Source organism: Mustela putorius, unplaced genomic scaffold, assembly GCF_011764305.1.
Source record: "Mustela putorius furo isolate JIRA1106 unplaced genomic scaffold, ASM1176430v1.1 tig00003836_pilon_pilon_pilon, whole genome shotgun sequence".
In the NCBI taxonomy this organism is placed as follows: Eukaryota; Metazoa; Chordata; class Mammalia; order Carnivora; family Mustelidae; genus Mustela; species Mustela putorius.
Genome location: NW_025421989.1, coordinates 3754670 through 3774886, shown reverse-complemented (window position 1 = coordinate 3774886; position 20217 = coordinate 3754670). Strand labels below are relative to the sequence as shown.

General features: G+C 42.1%; 1 protein-coding gene across 3 annotated transcripts in view; it reads left to right on the top strand.

The window, feature by feature from the left end:
- The first annotated feature begins 18899 nt into the window (after positions 1-18899).
- The window catches only part of NLGN4X (neuroligin 4 X-linked), a 296820-nt gene continuing 295502 nt past the window's right edge, over positions 18900-20217 (top strand). For 2 of the 3 annotated variants that reach the window (XM_013064453.2, XM_004768293.3), the window contains exon 1: positions 18900-19492. The gene's annotated coding sequence lies outside the window, so the exon portion shown is untranslated. Of the gene's footprint in view, positions 19493-19949; positions 20050-20217 lie in introns of those variants that run through there. The other variant, XM_045089266.1, reaches the window with a different exon arrangement.

Sequence of the window (20217 nt, the reverse complement as noted above, 5' to 3'; positions counted from 1 at the left end):
GGGAGACATTCCTCCCCCTCTTGCCTCTCGATTTATTTAAGAATGAAACGGGAGGAAGAAACGCATCCGTGTGGGACGGAGAATCCCATTCTGGGAAAGTGGAGATAAACATTTTTAAATGGAACCCTGTGCCTCGTCTTTTCCTATTTTAGACTCCTGCCGAAAAGCTGGGATGTGTTTTCTTTATTCTTTCTGCAGTCTTGAAATCCAAACTTCTTTTCCTAAAGAGTGCCGAACAGTGAGTTCCGAAGTTAAAGAAGGAAATCAAACTGGTTGAGGCTCGTCTTCATACCCAGACCCAATCAATAGGGACTTAATGGCCAGACCAAAAGGATTGTTCCATTTTCGAGGTCTCCCGGAACAAATTGGGCGTGTTTGCCTCTCATGTGACTGCAGACCTATTAGGACAGCCCATCCGCTTCCAAAAACAAAACAAAACAAAACAAAACAAAACAAAACAAAAAACACCTTAAATTCAACTTTGTGTTCTCTCTGACTCACCCCAAAATCAGAATCAACCGTCCCTGGTTTCAGGTTTTCTTTGATAAATCTACTGCACCTTTTGAGACAATGTTTCACCGCATCTTTCGAGACAATGTTTCTTTAGCCTGTGCACGGATTAGTTTGCAGAAAAAAAAAGAAGTAGCTCAACCTAGGGTTTAGCAACAGGACTGAGCATGAAATATGGATGGAAGAGGTAATCGGTTTTTCCCTTCTCATTTTCCAATTGAAAAAAAAAAAAATTCCCGAGGGAAGACACCTTCCCAGTGGTCACCTTAAGTCATATATTTGGCTCGGACGGGAAAAGGTCCTGGGAAAATTCAAAAGGCAGTGTGGCCGTGTCTGATCAAATTTGTCCTCTGTTTGCCCTCTCTCAACTCATCACCGAGACCGAGCCTGGCACTGGCTCTGTGTTGAGTCGGGAGTCTGCTTGGGATACCTCCCATACCTTATAGGTTCTCTTTAACATAGGAAAATCCTATTCAGGCTACACGACACCATATTTCTTAGCTAGATTCTCTGACCTACAGGCTTCTAGCTGCACTACCTTATAACAGGTGACCCCCGAAATGCTAACCTCCAAATCCATGCAAAAATCTAGTCGTTACCAACAGACCTCGGAGGGCAGGTCTCCAACTGAAGGGGTCCCAGGAAGAGAACATACAAAAAGGCAGCCAAATTTACCGAGGTGAGGAGCTCTTTCTAGATGCTTCTGGGCATCAACGTTTGGGAAATAAATACGGGAAAATGAGCCCTGAGAGATTTTTCTCATTAAACAGTAAAAGGTGCGTCTACGTACAATGTATCCGCATCCTGAAATAAACAGGTGCATTTCCCATTACCTACAACTTGCCACCGGAACTCAATGACTTTATGACAACTGAAGCGTAATTCTGCCCCGTGACGGGAACAGCTACGTAGCCTCTAGCCCGCCTAGTTTTGTTTTAGTTTCGGTTTTGCACGTCGTATCTTCACTGTAGATCTCTGCTTTTCACCCCCCATTAAAGCTGGTCGCCGTGACCCACGCCTCCCAGTTAAATGAGAGCATGGTTCAAGAAAGAAGAAAGCACCAGAAAGAACTTGGATGTCCATGATTTGCCTTCCCAGAAAGATCCCCAGCTCAGAAACTAAGAGCTTTGCACAGCTTAAAAAAAAAAGAAAAAAGTAACATGATTTTCCTAAGTGTTTTTAAACATCGAACTTGACCAACAAAACATTCCTTGACTGCCACTCTGGGAGAGTAAATACGCGTGACCTTGTAGGAGGAAAGCTTTTCAATCTACATAACAGCCCACCATGCTCTCGGTGAAAGCAATTTAGCACATTCCTAGACTTAAGTTCATAAATTGTTTCCTGCCCTTTTTTTTTTCCTCATAAAATAAAATATTCATCCCTTGCAAATGCTCAAATTCAATCACTGTATTACTTTTACCGAAATGTCTACTCCAATAAAGGAAAGCAGGACATATTATAAGACCTAAATCTTATAAAAAGGTTTTCACTAAAACCAGCTGAAATTTTGTGTCACGATTATTAATCCCTTTAAAGTGTGAGATAAATGTTTAAATCCCTCTCCCTCAGCAAAACAAAACTCCCTAATCTCACAGGGGAAGAAAAAAAAAATAGCGCTTTTAATTTTATATTTTTTAATTATCGTTTAAGAGATCGTTCGCTTACGATTTCAAAATACGAGTTGGCCCATCATTGCTTTCCATGGACAGAGGCAGGATTATTTTCTTGATGATCCCGGTTCCATCGGAGAACCCAGTGTAACTGGGCCTGATTCACCCCCACTGGGGAGAGGCCCATCATTTTTCTCCGATTTCTGGGGTTGGATCACTGGGGTACTGATGGTATTCTATAATCCAGAATAAACAGGGGAGATTTTGGGTGCCAACAACACTCACTGTGTGTATTTTGTTTATCTTCCATTTTGCTGAAATACAAAACTCCTCTAGCAACTTTCAATGATCTCTAAAGACTATCGGTAAAATGAATAAATAAAATGGGTACATTACAGAGTTATTGAATAGGCTGAGCTGTTTGCAAACTATGTCCACAGCTACCTCCAAAGCAAACAAATAAAATCCCTTGCCTGGTGCCTCAGTTTCTCTTCTGAACGTCCCACCCAAATCCTAAGAACCTGACCCCGTCTCCTTTGGAGATGGGTGACGGCTTGGGGAAAGCAGTAGCTAATCCCAACGGTGTTATTACCAACTTTGCCTTTTTATTTAACTCTGCATTGGCATTCGCCCATGGTAGGTTTGACGGGGTTTCATTCTGAGGACTTCGTAAGAGTTAAGCATGGTTAAATTTTACATATCGCCAAGAAGCACGGTTGCCTTAGAAGGTGTTCTGTCGGAGGGCCTGGGTTCCTCGTGGGGCTAAGCAGCTGACTCTTGGTTTCGGATGAGTTCGGGATCTCTTGGTGGGGACAGTGAGGCCTGCACTGGGCTCCTTGGTCAGCCCCGGAGGAAAATCCTGCTTGGGATTCTCTCTTCCTTTTGCTCCTCCTGCTCTTACGCTCTCTCTCTAATAAATAAATCAATAAATGCTTAAAAACCAGTTCTTCGATGTTATCCGTAGGAAACCAATATAATATTATCCGTTAATTAGACTTCCATTAAAGAAGAACGCTCTGGATCCACAGGGAAAGGGTTTGCACTACGTTCATCACCATAACGTGAACATATTGCTTTATAATAATAAAGCTTCCTGGAACAAAGTAGGCTTGTGAAAAGCCAGCAAAACCCAAAGAAACTCAAAAAACCGGCCAAGTTAAACTAGTCGATTAAGGTGCAGGTTCTACACACAACAGGAGGAAAGCAACGGTAGTCTACGCTGAACTCTTTCATTACTGTGAACAGTCCATGTGTCGATTCTATTTGCGAATTCTGGAAGGGCGTCTACACAATCAAGGACTTATCCCCATACTGCTCCCTGATTCTCTTTCGTTTTGGAGGGGGTGGTGCTGGTGTGGACCCCCCACCGACGCTGACTCCTGATCGCTCACAGCCCACTTTTCAGGAATCGTGACACCTTGTCGTTCAACACAACCTCCATTAAAACTTAAATTACGCGATCTTACAACTAAACTCACTGTTAAAAAAAAAAATAGATTATAAATGCTTAGAAACACATCTCTGGGTATTTTACTACATTTTAGTATCATTAGCACCTTGAGGGTAAATCTACTGTTTCCTCATAATGGAAATCCTATATTACGAGCCACCTCTCTATGCACCTTCCTATTTCCGCTTTGCTGGACTTCACATGGGTATAGGATATCGGCAAAGACAGAACTGAGTGGCTCAGTGAGTTGGGCTGCTGCCTTTGGCTCGGGTCATGGTGTCGGGGTCCTGGGATCGAGTCCCGTATCGGGCTCTCTGCTCAGCGGGGAACCTGCTTCCCCCCCCCCTCTCTCTGCCTGCCTCTCCATCTACTTGTGATCTCTCTCTGTCAAATAGATAAATAAAATCTTTAAAAAAAAAAAAAGAACTATTTCAACACAGAAATCATCACCTATTACAAAATCGGGTCTTACCTTGACCCAGAAACCCGACAGTTAAACATTTTTCTGCATGCCACTATACGTCACAGCTATTTTTCCCGTGACATAAATCCATTGCTCGAGGACCATGCCCTATACCAATTTCCTTCCACATTCAAGTGTCCTGCGCTATAGGAAACCCATATACATCACTAAAGTTACTTTACTTTTTTGAGTGGCTACCGATGCCGTTTGAAGAAGCGTAATGTCTTCTAATTGGCATCTTAATGCAGACATTTAATGTCTAGTGGCAGCATTGATCACCATATTGATCATTATCACCACAGCCCCACGGAGACTTTTATTTTTTAATTTTTTAATTTTTTTAAAAAATATTTTATTTATTTATTTGACAGAGAGAGAGATCACAAGTAGGCAGAAAGGCAGGCAGAGCAGGAGGAGGAAGCAGGCTCCCCGTCGACCAGAGAGACCAATGTGGGGCTCGATCCCAGGACCCTGAGATCATGACCTGAGCTGAAGGCAGAGGCTTAACCCACTGAGCCACGCAGGTGCCCCACCACGGAAACTTTTAGAACATGTTTTCCTAACCTCTCTCCTTGTATTTTGTAAATAATACAAATGAACACAATATATATTAGATATGCTCTAAATTTGCTTACAAAAACAAAAAACAGAGTTTAGCTCCATAAATGCATTCTCTTTTCTCTCTGATTTTTTTTTTTAGAAGTTTTCTCTTTATTAAGATTCATTTATTTCTTGGAGGGAGAGAGGACAGTGCGTGTGAGCTGAGCAAGAGGCAGAGGGAGAGAGTCTTCAAGCAGACTCCCTGTTCAGGGCAGACCCCAGCTCCATCCGCCTCAACCCCGTGACCCGTGAGATCGTGACCTGAGCCGAAACCAGGAGTCAGACGCTCCACTGACGAAGCCACCAGGGGCCCCTTCTCTGTGGTCTTCTTAATAACGTTTCCTCTAGCTTGCTTTATGGTACGAAGGTAGTTTCCAGAATATATACAGTATGTGTTAATTGGCTGTTCACGTTCTCAGTCAGGCGTCTGGGCAATAGCAGACGATTAGACGTTAAGTTTTTGGTTACTCGTGGATTTTGGACTGCACAGGGGTGGTCAGTACCCCAACCCCTGCATGTTTCAAGGGACAAATGAGTATACATATTTCTTTCTACACAAAAATAATAAGAATTTTTTTTTTTTTTGCCAGTTTGACCCTTTAGCAACACTTTTATAAAGAACATGTCACTTTCTGTCCCTGTCCTTTTCAATTTCTTGTTAGCTCAGCCATCTTACATGAACCTTTTCTTCGGTGTTTCACTTGTATATTTTGCTGTTTCTGCTTCTGTGGAGGAAAGAGAATGTTCTTTGACGTCACGCTGGTCGCTTTATCAGCTACTCCCATCGAAGACGTGTTTCCTAGACTTCCAAAGCCTCACCCTCCTCATCTCGGTTATGGAGAGATTGAATACCCTCTTCCTGGACTTGTCAGGAACATTCGGCAAGATAATGTATTTGGAGAAGTCTCTCCTCTTCCCAGACAGGCCTCCTCGCGTCCCCCTGGCCGCGCACGAACATCAGCGGGGGAGACTTGCATTCTGATGAGCGTCTTTTCAGAGCGTTTGCAACGTTCCTGTTCCGGGACTGGCTGATGCTGATGAGGCCTTAAAAGAAATGCATGCTGATTCTTGAAAACCCAAAGGCGGAGTCCCTCCCTGCATAATGGTGCTGTTTTTCCTGGAAATACATGACAAACTTGTAAGAAAATACCAGCACACAATGACCTTCCTGGTTTGGGCACTTCTCTATCCTCCGGCACACCTGCCAGCCGGCGCTGTCTACTCAGCCAGGTTCAGTGATGGCTTTGCCTCCTTGGGACTGCTGTGCACGCTTTTAGGAACTGGGTAGCCTCTGAGATTTTACTCCATTTGGAAGCTCTCAAGCCAGCCAGCCAGCCAGCTTCATGGATGTTGGCAGAAGACACGAAACCCCCGGGTCAGAGACAAAACACTATTATTCCCCAGCACGGCAAGCACTATGATTGTCCCCCTCTGCCTTCCAGGTTCCCGAGGGGCCATGCACAGAGGCCCAGGTGGGTGCCCCACATGTATCCTGAGCTGATGGAAGTCAACTATGTCAAATGGACAACACACAAACCTGCCCTGTGCTCAGTGAAAAGACACTAGTCACCTTGCCAGGCTGTTGACTCTGCAAACCTACTTGAAAACAGAAGAGCCAATACCTCCCTTGCACGTCATACAGGACACGAGAGAGACCCATGCAGAGGGTCTCCTCTGTACGTCTCTTAAGTAACTGTAAGGTTTACAATGAATGCAAAACACTCTATGGATATGTAAGAGGGACCACATAAGCCAAGAAAATCAGTTTTTCCTCTTCTTTGTTACAAACTCTCAGTGATTCCAGCTCCTGATGAATGTTTTGAGGAGGAGCTCAATGTAGAAAGGAACTAAGCATGGTTCCTACTGCCTGTCCAGACAGTTTACCCCCCCCTCCCAATTCCAGCAACTTCTCTAGCACGTAATATTTATATATTTATATCCCCCATGGAAGATGTGGGGACTTGAGCTTCTCAGTGCTACAAAGTGGACGGGGAGCCACATTAGGAGGGAGTGAAAAAGCCAACAGAGAGTGTAATTTCATTTATCCAGATTCATATTTTTCTAACACAGGTGAGAGAGTGGGCGTCATTACTGTTCTAATGCACACTAGTCCTTTGCAGATGAAAAGGTCCTCACCGTTTTGCAGACAGACACAGAGATCAGCCACCGGCCACAAAGGAGCACTACTTGTAGATTAACTACTGGCTTTGCAACGCTGGTATATTTCAATAATTAGATATTCTTAATTTCAGTATTAAACTATTGATGCAAGGTTAAATATTTCCATGGGATCTGTGTAAGACTGAGTTAATAAATGCTCTTTAAGGTGTTACCATCTACTGGCATGAGACCAACCAGACCTGAAAGTGGAAAACAGTTTAAGGGGAAAAGCAATTCTCTTGGGATTCTGCTGTTTGCTTTTTCTTTTCCTCTTTTCTCCTTTTCCTGGTGTTCCTCATCTTCCCCTTCTTTCTCCTGTTCCTCTTTCTTTCTCTGCCTTAACACTGATAGTAGATTTTAAGTATCTACACTACTATAATGAGAAAAAAAAATCCCTAAAATTGGAAATAACAGAAGAGGGAAATCACGGTAGAGAGCTGGCAACTTCCAACACTGCATAAAAGGACGTTTGTTTCTCAAGAATTTTTCTAGCAGACTTCTATAGCTTCTCAGCCAATGTGGGGTGTTTGAATTTCCAGGAGAAGGGAACGTGTGTGTTATTAGTTAAGAAAACGTTGGCTTGAAAGAAGCCAGATGCTTGTGGGATGAGCCTTCGGAGGGAAGAGAGCCCTACTCCTGCGACCAAGCAGGTGTGGTCGAGATGGGCAGACCCTGGGAAGACCCAGTTGCCACCGTCCGGGGAGGGCTACAGGGAACTAGTTGTGTTTCTACTCTGATTTCCAGTGCCAACCCAGAGATTAGCTGAAGTCTTGGAGGTTGCAAGTGATTGCCTGGTTTTTGGGCACGTGGAGAAGACCAGGGGACATCAGTGCTGGACCCAGCCCAGGAGAGGCTCTCTTGGAAGGGGAAGCCCCCAGCGTCCATCCAGGGGGACATGTGGATGGATTTGAGGGCACCTGAGGTCTGACGCCATCCAGGGTTTCTCCACGGGAAAAGGGTAGGGCCCTGATCCTAGTGAAAGAAAAGGTTGCTGGGTCCTTGAGCTAACGGGGAGAATTGGTGAAGAGTGTGAACCCTGCGTCCTACTGCCTAGTCCTTTCCAGGAGGGGCAGAAATGTGTATTCCTGTGTGTGTGTGTGAGAGAGAGAGACAGACAGAGAGTGAGAGACCAAGGGAGGAAAGAGAATTGTAATTTTTCCCTCCCTTAGGACGATGAAACACATTTGAATGTGAATTTAAGACCAGGAGCTATAAATGATTTTTATTTCCTTTCCATTGGCCAACCTGGAATCAACATTCCTTTGCAGTCTCCTAACCCGTCTGCTAGGTGCTCCCATTAAAGACGACCGATCCGCGATGGCTATCAAAGCGGGCTTGTTTACTGTCACTGTAAGGGATCTCCGGGCAGAAGAGCTTCATTAGGCTGGTTAGGTGCACAGGTGACTTGCGATGCCATAGACATGGGGGTCGTGTTCATCGGGGCCTCACGTTTTCGCTCTGTGAATAAGAACCGGGCTGCTCGTGATTTTACAACTGGATAAGAGGACGTTTGCAAATGACTTTGGGGTGGTCTCCCCAAGGCGGGGATCTCAACGCTCCAGAATGAGATCATATGCATAGAAAGATAGGGTGACACGCACCCTTCCCGGCATATTTTGATCGATGTTTTTCGTGTAATCGGCCCAAGGCACGAGAAGAAAGTAGGTTCAAGATAATGGTACAAAATTCGACTTCTGTCATGTGAAAAGTCAGGGGCATTTTTATTTTATTTAAGATTTGCATTGATTTATTTTAGAGAGAGTGCAAGCATGCACACGAGTCGGGGGAGGGGCCGAGGGAGAAGGAGAGAGAATCTCAAGCAGACGGTGCTGAGCACAGAGCCTGACGTGGGCTCGACCTCACCACCCTGAGTTCATGACCTGAGCTGAAATCAAGAGTCGGACGTTCAACCCACCGAGCCCCCCAGGTGCTCCATAATGAGCATTTTTAAATTGAAGTATTCGGGGGCTTATAGTCCAGTGAACAAGACGGGGGTACCCAAGGTTTGTAGCATGTGGGTTCAACGCGTTCGGTGTTGTTTTCTGATCGTCTGTGCTGCTGGTGGTTTACCGCTGTCCCTATGCCTGTCCACCCAGGAAGACATACGTCCATGCATGTACATTTATGTCCCATGAGCTATCTGTTCCAGCACATTACCGCAGCCCCAGAGGCTGAACCTCAGACTATCTCACAGCTGCTGTGCACCTGCAGCTGAACCGTGGCTGAGCTGAGTGTGGTGCCCTACGGCGTTCATGGGCTGCCCTGCCTGCGTCAGCCGGACAGGGGCTGAGGTCTCATCAGAAAACTCGAGTGGGGAAGAAACCACTTCTAAGTGGCCATAGTTGTTGGTGGGATTCAGTACCTCCTGCGCAGACGGATGAAGGACTTCACTTCCTCACTGGCTGTGGCCAAAAAGCATTGTCAGTTTCTTGATATGAAGCTGTGTCACAGGGTCTGCTGTGCTCTTTGTCATTTTGGTCACAAAGATTTGGAAAGCATAGAAAATTATTTTCCATATATACCAGGAAAATATCACCATATTACTAATACACCAATGCCTTATGACAGTTTGGTCCCCACTCAAAACAAAACCATTGGTCTAAATGTATATGTTCCTACTGCTCTGGTTCCACACGCACACACACACATACATATATGTGCACACACATACGTGTACATGTCACCTGCAAAGCATGTTTGCGATACTTCACATCTCAATGACGAAACAAAGCTAAATTATCTTTATTTTTTAAAAAGATTTTGCTTCTTTATTTCCAGAGAAAGAGTGAGAGAGAAAGAAAGCAAGAACACAAGCAGGGGGGAGCAACAGGCAGAGGGAGAAGCACGGTCCCTGCTGAGCAAGGAGCTCAGTGTGGGGCTCCATCCCAGGACCCTGAGATCATGGCCTGAGCTGAAGGCAGACGCTTAACCACCCAGGTTAAGAAGGCAGACGCTGAGCCACCCAGGCATCCCTAAAGTAATTATTTAAAAAAAAAAAAGAAATTCCAAAATGAACTTTCAGATCAAAAGGATAAGAGACAGCATTTGTCCTAATAATTTTTTGTTAAACTATACTTTATTTATTTTTTTTCATTTTTTAAAAAGTATTTATTCCAATTCCAGTTAGTGAACATACAGTGTAACATGAGTTCCAGGGGTACCAAGGAATGATTCAACACTTGCATACAACAGGTGCACTGCTTCCTTCCCGTCACCTGTGTTCCCCATCCCCCAACCCACATGCCCTCTGGTGACCGTCAGCCCATTCTCTGGACCGAAGGGCCAGTTTCCCGGTTTGTCTCTCTCTTCTTTTCCCTACGGCAATGGCACTTTATGTAAACAGAAAATGCCACGGCATGCGGCGTTCACCAGAGATGCTCTAGCTTCCACTGGTTTGTGTGACCATGGGTGACGTGTGTCATTAGAAAGAGAGAGGGTTGTCTGCTCTAGCATCAGTACCCAAAGAACATCCATGCTGCTCCTGATAGTCGACGTCCTCTTCTGCGCCTCCCAATGCAAAATCTCTTTCTTTTCAAAGACTAGGTCCTCTGAAGTTTAACGTGTAAACGTAGGAACACAACTAGGGGACGTGCACGGGGGCAGATTTACAGAGGTAGAGTCAGGCACGGGTCACCCGTTCTGCAAGCATAAACGTCTGTCTCTTCTATATCACATACATAGATACAGAAAGGTATACGCATGTGTGCATACATGTCAAGAAAATATATATATACAGAGAGAGTTATAGATGCACATGTAGTTATTGTGTCTGTGTAGTTCCAATATACAGAATGATGTGTGTTAATAATGAAATGATGCATGCATTTTATAAATATAATTATAACATTATATATAATTATATTATTATAAATATATTAGGTATATTATAACAAGCAGATATTTATATATTTGTATATAAGATATCTAAGTATTATTATAATATATATACTATATTAGTATATTAGTATAGTATATATTATATATGAATACATATAAATACATATTTTTATATTATTTATTTAATATAATATTATTATTTAATAGTATATGTCAATATTTTATTTTAGATATATAATGAAATCTAAAATTCATATATAATATTAAATGTATAAAAATATAATATGGTACAATTTTATTATATATATGCTTATATGTAGTGTATAGTATATAGTATAGCATGGTTTATAGTATATAGTATATATACTGTATACTGTATATATAGATATATGAATACCTATTATATAATATACAATTATACAATATACAATTATTTATTATATAATATCCATTATTATATAATTATTTCTAATTGTATATTATATTATATATTATAGTATAGATATATAATATGGTACAATATACCATTCTATATATCATACAATATGGTACCATACTATATTATTATACATGTAATATATATATTTTAGACTTTGGTCTATAATATAGACTTTAATATAATGTATAATTACATAATATATAATATATTATTTTCATATATTATTTATATAATAATAATTTTATGTAGTATATATCATTACATATAATATACAATTATTTTATTTTATTATATTTAAAAATATTTTATTTACTTATTTGACAGAGAGAGAGATCACAGGTAGGTAGAGAAAGGGGGGAAGCAGGTTTCCTGCCAAGCAGAGTCCGATGTGGGGCTCGAACCCAGGACCCAGAGATCATGACCCGAGCTGAAGGCAGAGGCTCAACCCACTGAGCCACGCAGGCACCCTATATAATATACAATTATTTTAGAAATATTATGGTGAAATGTAGCAATATATACTATATGATATAATACATATCATATATAACTAATTATAATTATATTTATAATATAAATATAAACACTGTTTTATAACTGTATAAATAAATATACACACAATATTATCTATATGATTATAGTATATTGTATTTTATGAATATATATATTTATAGATAAAATAGAGAGGGGTTATACATGATATGTATTATACTGTTTGTAAACCTGTATATATATTATATAACCCTATATAATATATAACCTTATATATATTATCAAAGCTATGCAGGGGCACCTGGGTGGCTCAGTGGGTTAAAGCCTCTGCCTTCAGCTCAGGTCATGATCTCAGGGTCCTGGGATCGAGCCCTGCATCAGGCTCTCTGCTCAGTGGGGAGCCTGCTCCCCCCGACCACCTGCCTCTCTGCCTACTTGTGATCTCTCTCTGTCAAATAAATAATAAATAAAATCTTAAAAAAAAAGAAAAAAAAGCTACGTCTAGTATGTATCAATACAGACATAATACAAATTATAACTATATGTGTATTCATAGAATCCTATGTATATAACCCAGCTCTATTTTCAGTATAAATATATATACATTTTCTCTATGAGATATATATGTGTGTATATGTGTTTATATATTTAATTCCCTGTAACCTAGAGAGAGGACGTTTAATGCACATTCTTCATCATTTTCAAGTGTGGTGTGTGTTCCTCCTCATCAAAGGGACACAGGGCTTGCGGAAGATTCTCTTAAAAAGCCTTACACAATAACAGTGAGACAGTCGCCGCGAATGTCATTTAGGAATGAGCTCCAGCTGTATGGGATTTAGAATTCTCGGTTTTCAATACAAAAGCTATGGTTAATGGCTTTCTCATCGACAGTGAGTCCTGTCAAATCCAGGAGCTGGGATACTTTCTAAAAATCAGGGCCATTTAAAAGTCATTTAGGCTGATCATACCCCGTGATGAAGTAACAGCCAGGGAAAGAATTTAAAATAATCACATGGAAAGTCAGCACGGAGTATATCTCTGTATAGTGGACGCCTGTTACATTATTAATGGTGTTTTGTGGGTTTCAAATAACAAGAGGACAAAAGCTTAGGAAAGACTGGAAGCGGACCCTCGCGCGTGAAGATTTAATGAGTCCCATTTCTGAGATGCAAACATTGCATTAGGGGCAGGCACAGCCTTCTTGTTGGAAAATCTAAGCTTTAATGTATTTCCTTAAAGCTTCCTAATTCTTATAAAAACACTTTACCTACAAAACCGATGAGGAGGGGCACCTGGGTGGCTTAGTTGTTAAGCGTCTGCCTTTGGCTCAGGTCATGATCTCAGGGTCCTGGGATCGAGCCCCTGCTCAGCGGGAAGCCTGCTTCCCCCTCTCTCACTTCCCCTGCTTGTGTTCCCTCTCTTGCTGTCTCTCTCTGTCAAATAAATAAATAAAATCTTTAAAAAATCGATGAGGGAAGGATTAGACAATTGCTTGTGTCTCTTCCCAGTTAAGTGTCTATAACTATATTAACAAGGAAGAAAAGGTCTGTACCTTACAGCTCTCTTAAGTGATTGACAGGAGGTTGAAATTCATTATAATTTAACAAAGAGGGGTCTGAAGTTTTCTTTGTATCATTGAAAGGACAAGGTTATATATATAGCAAGGTTGTATACACACACACACATAACAAAGTTATATATACATACAAGGTTTTATATATATATATATATATATATATATATATATACACACACACACACATATATATATCTCAACTTTGGAATATACAATAATTATTTGTAAAAACACTAAGGGAGTAAATATTTTTAAGCTTTGCACCACCATTTTCTCTTATTCAACCTATATTGTTCATCCTATTATAATCTAATCATTAGATCCAATTTGGGACTATTACTACTTAAATATTCTATAATAAATTAAGTACATAATGAAATCTAGTTATATTTGTTCTACATAATATATGTCTGAATCTCTATCCATTTATTATATATCTATCATCTATACACAGATATTTCTATATCTATATATCAATATCTGTATTCTATCTATATCTATATGTATAGATGTATCTATCATCTATCTATTGATCTATCATATGAACATTATTTCATAGTCTTTTTTAAAAAGATTTTATTTGTCTATTTGACAGAGATCACAGTAGGCAGAGAGGCAGGCAGAGAGAGAGAGGAGGAAGCAGGCTCCCTGCTGAGCAGAGAGCCTGATGCGGGACTCGATCCCAGGACCCTGGAATCATGACCTGATCTGAAGGCAGAGGCCTTAACCCACTGAACCACCTGGGTTCCCCTTCATATTCTATCTTTTCTCAAATTTCTTAAAATTCATGGTCTGACGTGGTCTCACAGGACTATGGCCACTCAAAGCATTTACCATCATAATGTGGCAGAGATTTTTTTCCAAGAGTGTGTCCACGGTGGTAAATGAATGCAAAAAAAAAAATGCAACAAATAAATTGATACATAACAATAAAGTGGGACAGTTGTGTTGATAAGACAGGCTATTGATTAAAAATATTTCAGCATTAGCTATTTACGGGCCAAGACCACTTCTTATTTTTCCATCCTAGGTGTTTGAAAAAGTTCTTGGAATAAGCAACAGTTCTCAGATTCATGATCATTAAATAAATGCATAAGAGTAGCAATCAGCATGTTACTTAAGAACAACCCCACCTCAATCCCCCTACCTCTGAATTTGTCCTAACAAGTCCCCATCCCCCAACCCCTTCAACATAAGATTATCATCATGGCTTCAATTTCCTCATCCCCAGGATCCCACTCATGAACTTGCCTACAGCATTCAGCAGAAGGCTATCAATAATCCGTTGATTCCCAAAGGCAACGGTGGTCTCGCATCTTTCCCCTTATGATTTCTGCAGTTTCTGCAGCTCTGCACACAGTGAAATCCTGCCCAGTCCTCTGGGAGTCGAAACCCCTCCCTTGAATTCCATACCACACCTTGCTTTGCCAGAGCTCTTGAACAGATGCGACCAAGCTGCTGTTTGTGTTCAGGCTGCCCTTTGGATGCCTACTCCAAAGTCGATTGCTCCAAAGACCTGTCTCTCCGTTTAATCTAATACTTTCTCTCTTACACACCAAAATCCCAAGTGTCCCATGCATCTGGTTTGCTGTCAGAATTACTGACCCTACTCTTAAGCTTTCTATTCCCATCAAATATCAACCTTCCGAGGTCTGTGTGCCAGTACCATTGACGGGCTCTTTCAGCATCTCAAGTCAAAGTCTCCAGTTTTCTTCCTACTCAGCTTCTTTTGGTTTTGCATATGATCATTGATCGTAGCCTTTCCATCTTGCCACATCAAGGCATCTTCTGGACTCTTCTCATTCTACGGTCCCAGCCCATCATTAACAAACTTCTATGATTCCAAGTCTTGCAATTACTCCACTCACCTCTTGGTTTTAACGTTTACCATTGCTACCTTAGATTGTGAATGGTACAAAAGACTACTAACTGGGCTCTCTTGTTCTAGAAGGTTCCTGCTATAGGTTATCCCTAAGATGAAGCCAAACCCTGAACCCGCTCTGAAAGGAAATCTGTGCCTCTCATAGGCTAGAGTCAGCCATGATTCCAGTCAATGGATGCCCATGACCCTCCAGGACTTGGTCTGACCGATGTCTCATTATTCTTCTTCAGAATGCTATGAACCTACCACGACCTCACCACCGTTAGTATGTTCACGGTTGAATTTAAAGTCTTCCTATGAAAGATTCATTTAGCAAAAATACAGGTCCCTAGAGCTAACTCAAGACCCACTAGATCTGGATCTTCAGCAAGGAGTTCTAAGCATGGAACAAGCTAACAACGTGGGTCCTTAGGTGGCTTGAACTTTCCAAATCTCTGCTCCAGGTTCTTTCCTCTCTTCCAGACTATGTTTACTTGGAATGATTTCCCACCTCTGCTCTCCAAGTCCCCAGAAAAACCTTAGTTATAGATGAAAGAGTTTCTCATCTCTCCTTCAGGAAGCTTGTTATGCTTCTCATATGCTTCCAAGATGGTGTATACCACACATTACCTTGGATTTTACTGACTTAACACTCTCTTAGACTTTAAGCATCTTGTATATTATACACATTTATATCTCCAATACTGTGTAGCAATGAATCAGGTAGTATATATTACTATTATATTAATAATTATTGTTCGACTTTGTCATATTTCTGTCTTGTAACCCTTGTATTAGCTGAGTCATGACTTGGTAATACAATGGGCCACTGGTTTAGCCAAGACTGCATTTAGGGTTGATTGTACGAACCCCACAGAAGCACGAACATCATCCCAGAACTGGGTGGACAGAGGCAACAAGATGGAAACATTAAGAAGAGCAAAGGTACAGTGGAGATAGGCTCCTTCCATTTCCTCCAAACCAGACTCAGTTCATGTCAATGGCTCTTCTTTGTATGCCATGGGTTTATATCTTTCCATGACCTATTTCTTCATCTCGGCATACACTGTGTGACTAGATTTCTAGTGGGAGCATAAAGAATTATACCCTTATCGTTCCCAGAATTCTGGATTTAAAATCTTTCCTACTCCACTCATCACATTACAATCTGTTCTCCCAACAGGGTAAGAACTCGTGTGTTTTGGTTCTTCTTCTTCCGACCCTGTTCTCATGTCATTAGGAAAATTATAAACTCATATAATCATACATTCACTTTTTCTTAACAAATTACCCTGCTAAAGTATTTTTTTTTGGGGGGGGGGTTCTGAGCATTTCTTTCTTTTTTTTTTTTTTAAGTATTTTGTTAAAGCACAATAAAATCATTCAGACCAGGTAACAGATCTCAGGAAACAGGTCTGCTACTAAACCAATCCACCCCCACACTAAGACAGACATTAAGATCTTACTCATGGATCCAAGCTTTCCCTCCCCAAGTTCACTTTTGCTTTTTTAGCCTGCCATAACGTATTTAGACATGACCTCTCCTACACCCACATCAGTTTCCGTTTTCCTTTTCTTCTGTCTCTCCGTTACTCAGGACATCGTTTCTCTAGGACACGTGCCCTCCCAAGAGACTCAGAAAGTATCTCCTTTGTTTTCAGAGTTTGGTCCCCTCTAGCTCATTCTCCACTGCGATTGTCCTAAAATGTAAATCCGATTCTTTCTGTCCTACTGTGACTTACACCACATACCCAGTGCTCCACCATCAACACGATAAATTCCACGTGTGCGCCCAATGGCACTCAACATCCTCTACACATAGGTCCCAGAACATACCTTCACCCTCTTGTCTTACCTGCCCTGTTGGTGCCTGGAGTCAACTTCTGCAGCTGATCAATGGCTAAGTACTTCTCTTTCAAAGAAAGACCCTTCCTTCAGCATTCCCACCTCCACGGATCCCTATGAATTCAGGCATCAGAGCATTCTCCCCATACCTTGGGATCATTTCCTTTTCTTACACAATTGGCCGCCATGCCCACCAGACCATATGCTTCTTTAAAAATAAATGGGGGTAGCTAACTCACAAAGGCGTTTTTGGTGTTTAGGATTATGCCTGTGTTCAACGAATACTTGAATTTATAAGTCAGTTAATTAATTAATACAGTCTTGGCAAAGCCAATAACTTTCCAGCCTCCTATAAACTATTGTGTTCGGGTGGAGTCCTTTGTTCCAAGCTCTGCTTCGGGAAATACATATGTCTTCTATTATTGGAGATATATATATATACACACACACACATACATATATCTATCTATCTTATATAATATGTATTATATATGTATACATGAACATATATAGTATGTATAATATAATGTATATAATATGTATAATATATTATATAATATATAACATATAATAGATTATATATAACTTATTAAATATGATTTATTTTATTATTATATAATTTATTATATGTAACTTATTTTTTAAAAGATTATTATTTATTTATATGACAAACAAAGATCACAAGGAGGCAGAGAGAGAAGAGGAAGCAGGCTCCCTACTGAGCAGAGAGCCCAATGTGCGGCTCGATCCCAGGACCCTGGGATCATGACCTGAGCCGAAGGCAGAGGCTTAACCCACTGAGCCACCCAGGCGTCCCTATATATAATTTATTATATAAGTCATATATATAATATATAATAAGTTATATATAACTTACATGCCACATATATATGTATATATATAATAAAATATATGTTATTATATATAATAAGTTATATATATGCATATATATGCATATATACATATGCAGACATATTTGTATACATCTTTTTGGTAAAAGGTGTTTCCATACATAGCATCTCACTTAATCATCCCCAGAAACCCACAAAAGACCGATTTTAAATCACGCTTTGACGGATGTAATCTCTCAGATTCACAGAATAGGACCCACTTTCCAATATGTCAAAGCCTCTGCCTTCAGCTCAGGTTGTGATCCCAGGGTCCTGGGATCGAGCCCCGCATCGGGCTCTCTGCTCAGCAGGGAGCCTGCTTCCCCCGCTCTCTCTCTGCCTGCCTCTCTGCCTCCTTGTGATCTCTGTCAAATAAATAAATAAAAAATCTTAAAAAAAATACCTTTTCTTCAATAAAGACAGCCTTCCATAGATACATCCTGTGAAATAATTTTAGGAAAAGCAATCCCTGATTTAGAGCTTCTTGTATGTTGAGTCCTTGGGTTAGCTCCTATCACGATGACACAAGCAAGTCCCTACTTCTATCTTCTCCATTTTACAGATGCAGAGACAGAGACAGAACACTTAAATCCACGCCTAAGGTCGTGTGCAACTGGAGCCCCAGCAATGTGGTTGTAGCATCTGCGTTGGTACAGCGTCCCCTGACTTATCGGTTAGAGACCTCAGACACGGCCCATGCAGAGCCAGCTCCCTCCAAGCCAAGGAGACATACCAGGTCCTACCGGCAAACTTGAAGTTGGCCGGGGAAGGATTAACTGGACCCCAGAAGCAGGGTTGAGGTGTTAAACTATATAACGGGCCAAATCCTAAAAACCTCTTCCAGTGCTGTATTCATCCAAAACATGACTGTGTCAGAAAAGAAGCAAACAAAAGGTATGGGCCCATCACCTGGGCGTCAGGGAGGCTCTGTCCTTCACAGACCTTCCATTGCAATTTGATGCAAAAAAAAAAAAAAAAAAAAAAAAGATACTGTTGCTTCCAGCGGAACCACACCACCACCCTGTTACAGTAACATATTCGTCAGCCCAACCGCAGGGCTCCTCTCTGCCAGCCTTCTTGCGGTGCAAACCCTCCAAGAGTTAAAGATGTTTGCAAATACAGTAGCGTGTTTGGGGTGGAGGAGGGCAGAACCAACCGCGGCGGCAGCCAGCTTTGTTCCGCGCCCCAGTGGCATGGTGGCCCCGCGTGACGCGCTCACCTGTTTCGCCACCCTGGCCCCGGGGATCTCTGTTACAGCTGGTTTGCACTGGGATTAGCTGCTCTTTGCATTGGCTTGTAGCGGTGGATGTGGTTTCTGTAGTGATGGGACCCAGTGCGGAGATCCATTGGCTGCTGCCTTTGTAAAATTCATTCAGTTTGGTCCAATAGCAGAGGGGGATCGGGGAGACATCAGGAGCTCTCTCGCCAGTCTCCCCTCTCCCTGGCAGACCCGTCTCTGTCTCTCCGCACAGAGCTCTCATTCAGACCCCGCTCTGCCCTTCCTGCTCTCACTGGGTGGCTTTTTCCTCCACTTTGGGGCCGAAACAACGAATTTCCTCCCAACGGCCGCGGCGGTGGTCCCCACATTCCTCCGGAGGAGCAGATCTAGGGAAGGGGAGGAGGTGGATTGGAAAAAGCCCAGACTCCCGGACTCAACACAGCCTTCCTGAATCCTGCCCTCCGTCAGGGTTCCCTAGAAAAATCTGGATGTGTGGAAAACAGCCATTCCTGCCAACGCAGCCCTTCCGCGACTAAGGTAGGTGCCGGGTTAAGATGGGTCTCTGGGTTATGGATGCATTTTCCAAGCCTTTTCAACACTGGGACGTGCGTGTGCGCCCCAGCCAGAGCCTCCCCAAAGGCGCTCGAGTTCCACTTCCTCCAGGCCTTTTCTTTCATTTTATTTTGGAAATTCGGACAAGACTTGCGCCCATCTGCCGCTCCATTTCTTCGGTGTGGGTGGGAGTGTGGACGGATATGAGGGGCTGGTCCTGTGCCAGCTTCATGCACAGATCCACACTAACATTGCATTTTTAATTTTTTTTTTCCTTTTGACTTAAAAAAAAAAAAAATTGGGACCCCCCCCCCCCTCCCCGGGGTTTGGAAGTATTTTGCTGCAATCAGCTCTTTGAACGGCCCTGGGGCCGTGTGTGATGTGTTTACAAAGTAGCGCTGTCTTACATACGAATAAACAGAAGAGTGTGGCGGGGAGAGGAGGAAAAAAAAAATTATCTGCAGTAGAGGGAGAGCTCGAGCAAAGCGTCAGTTCTCTGCAAACCGGGACTGGAGATAAAGACAGGGCTACTTCTGGAGACTGTGAGCCGCCACGAGCTTTTTTGGCTTTTTTTTTTTTTTTTTCCTCCCTTTTCTCTCTCTCTCTCCCCTCCCCACCCCCCTTCCTCCTTCTTCTTTAAGAAAACTGTCAGCTACCAGCTCCCGAGCGGCTTTCTTTGGGGGGGGGGGTTAACCAGAGAGGAAAAAAAG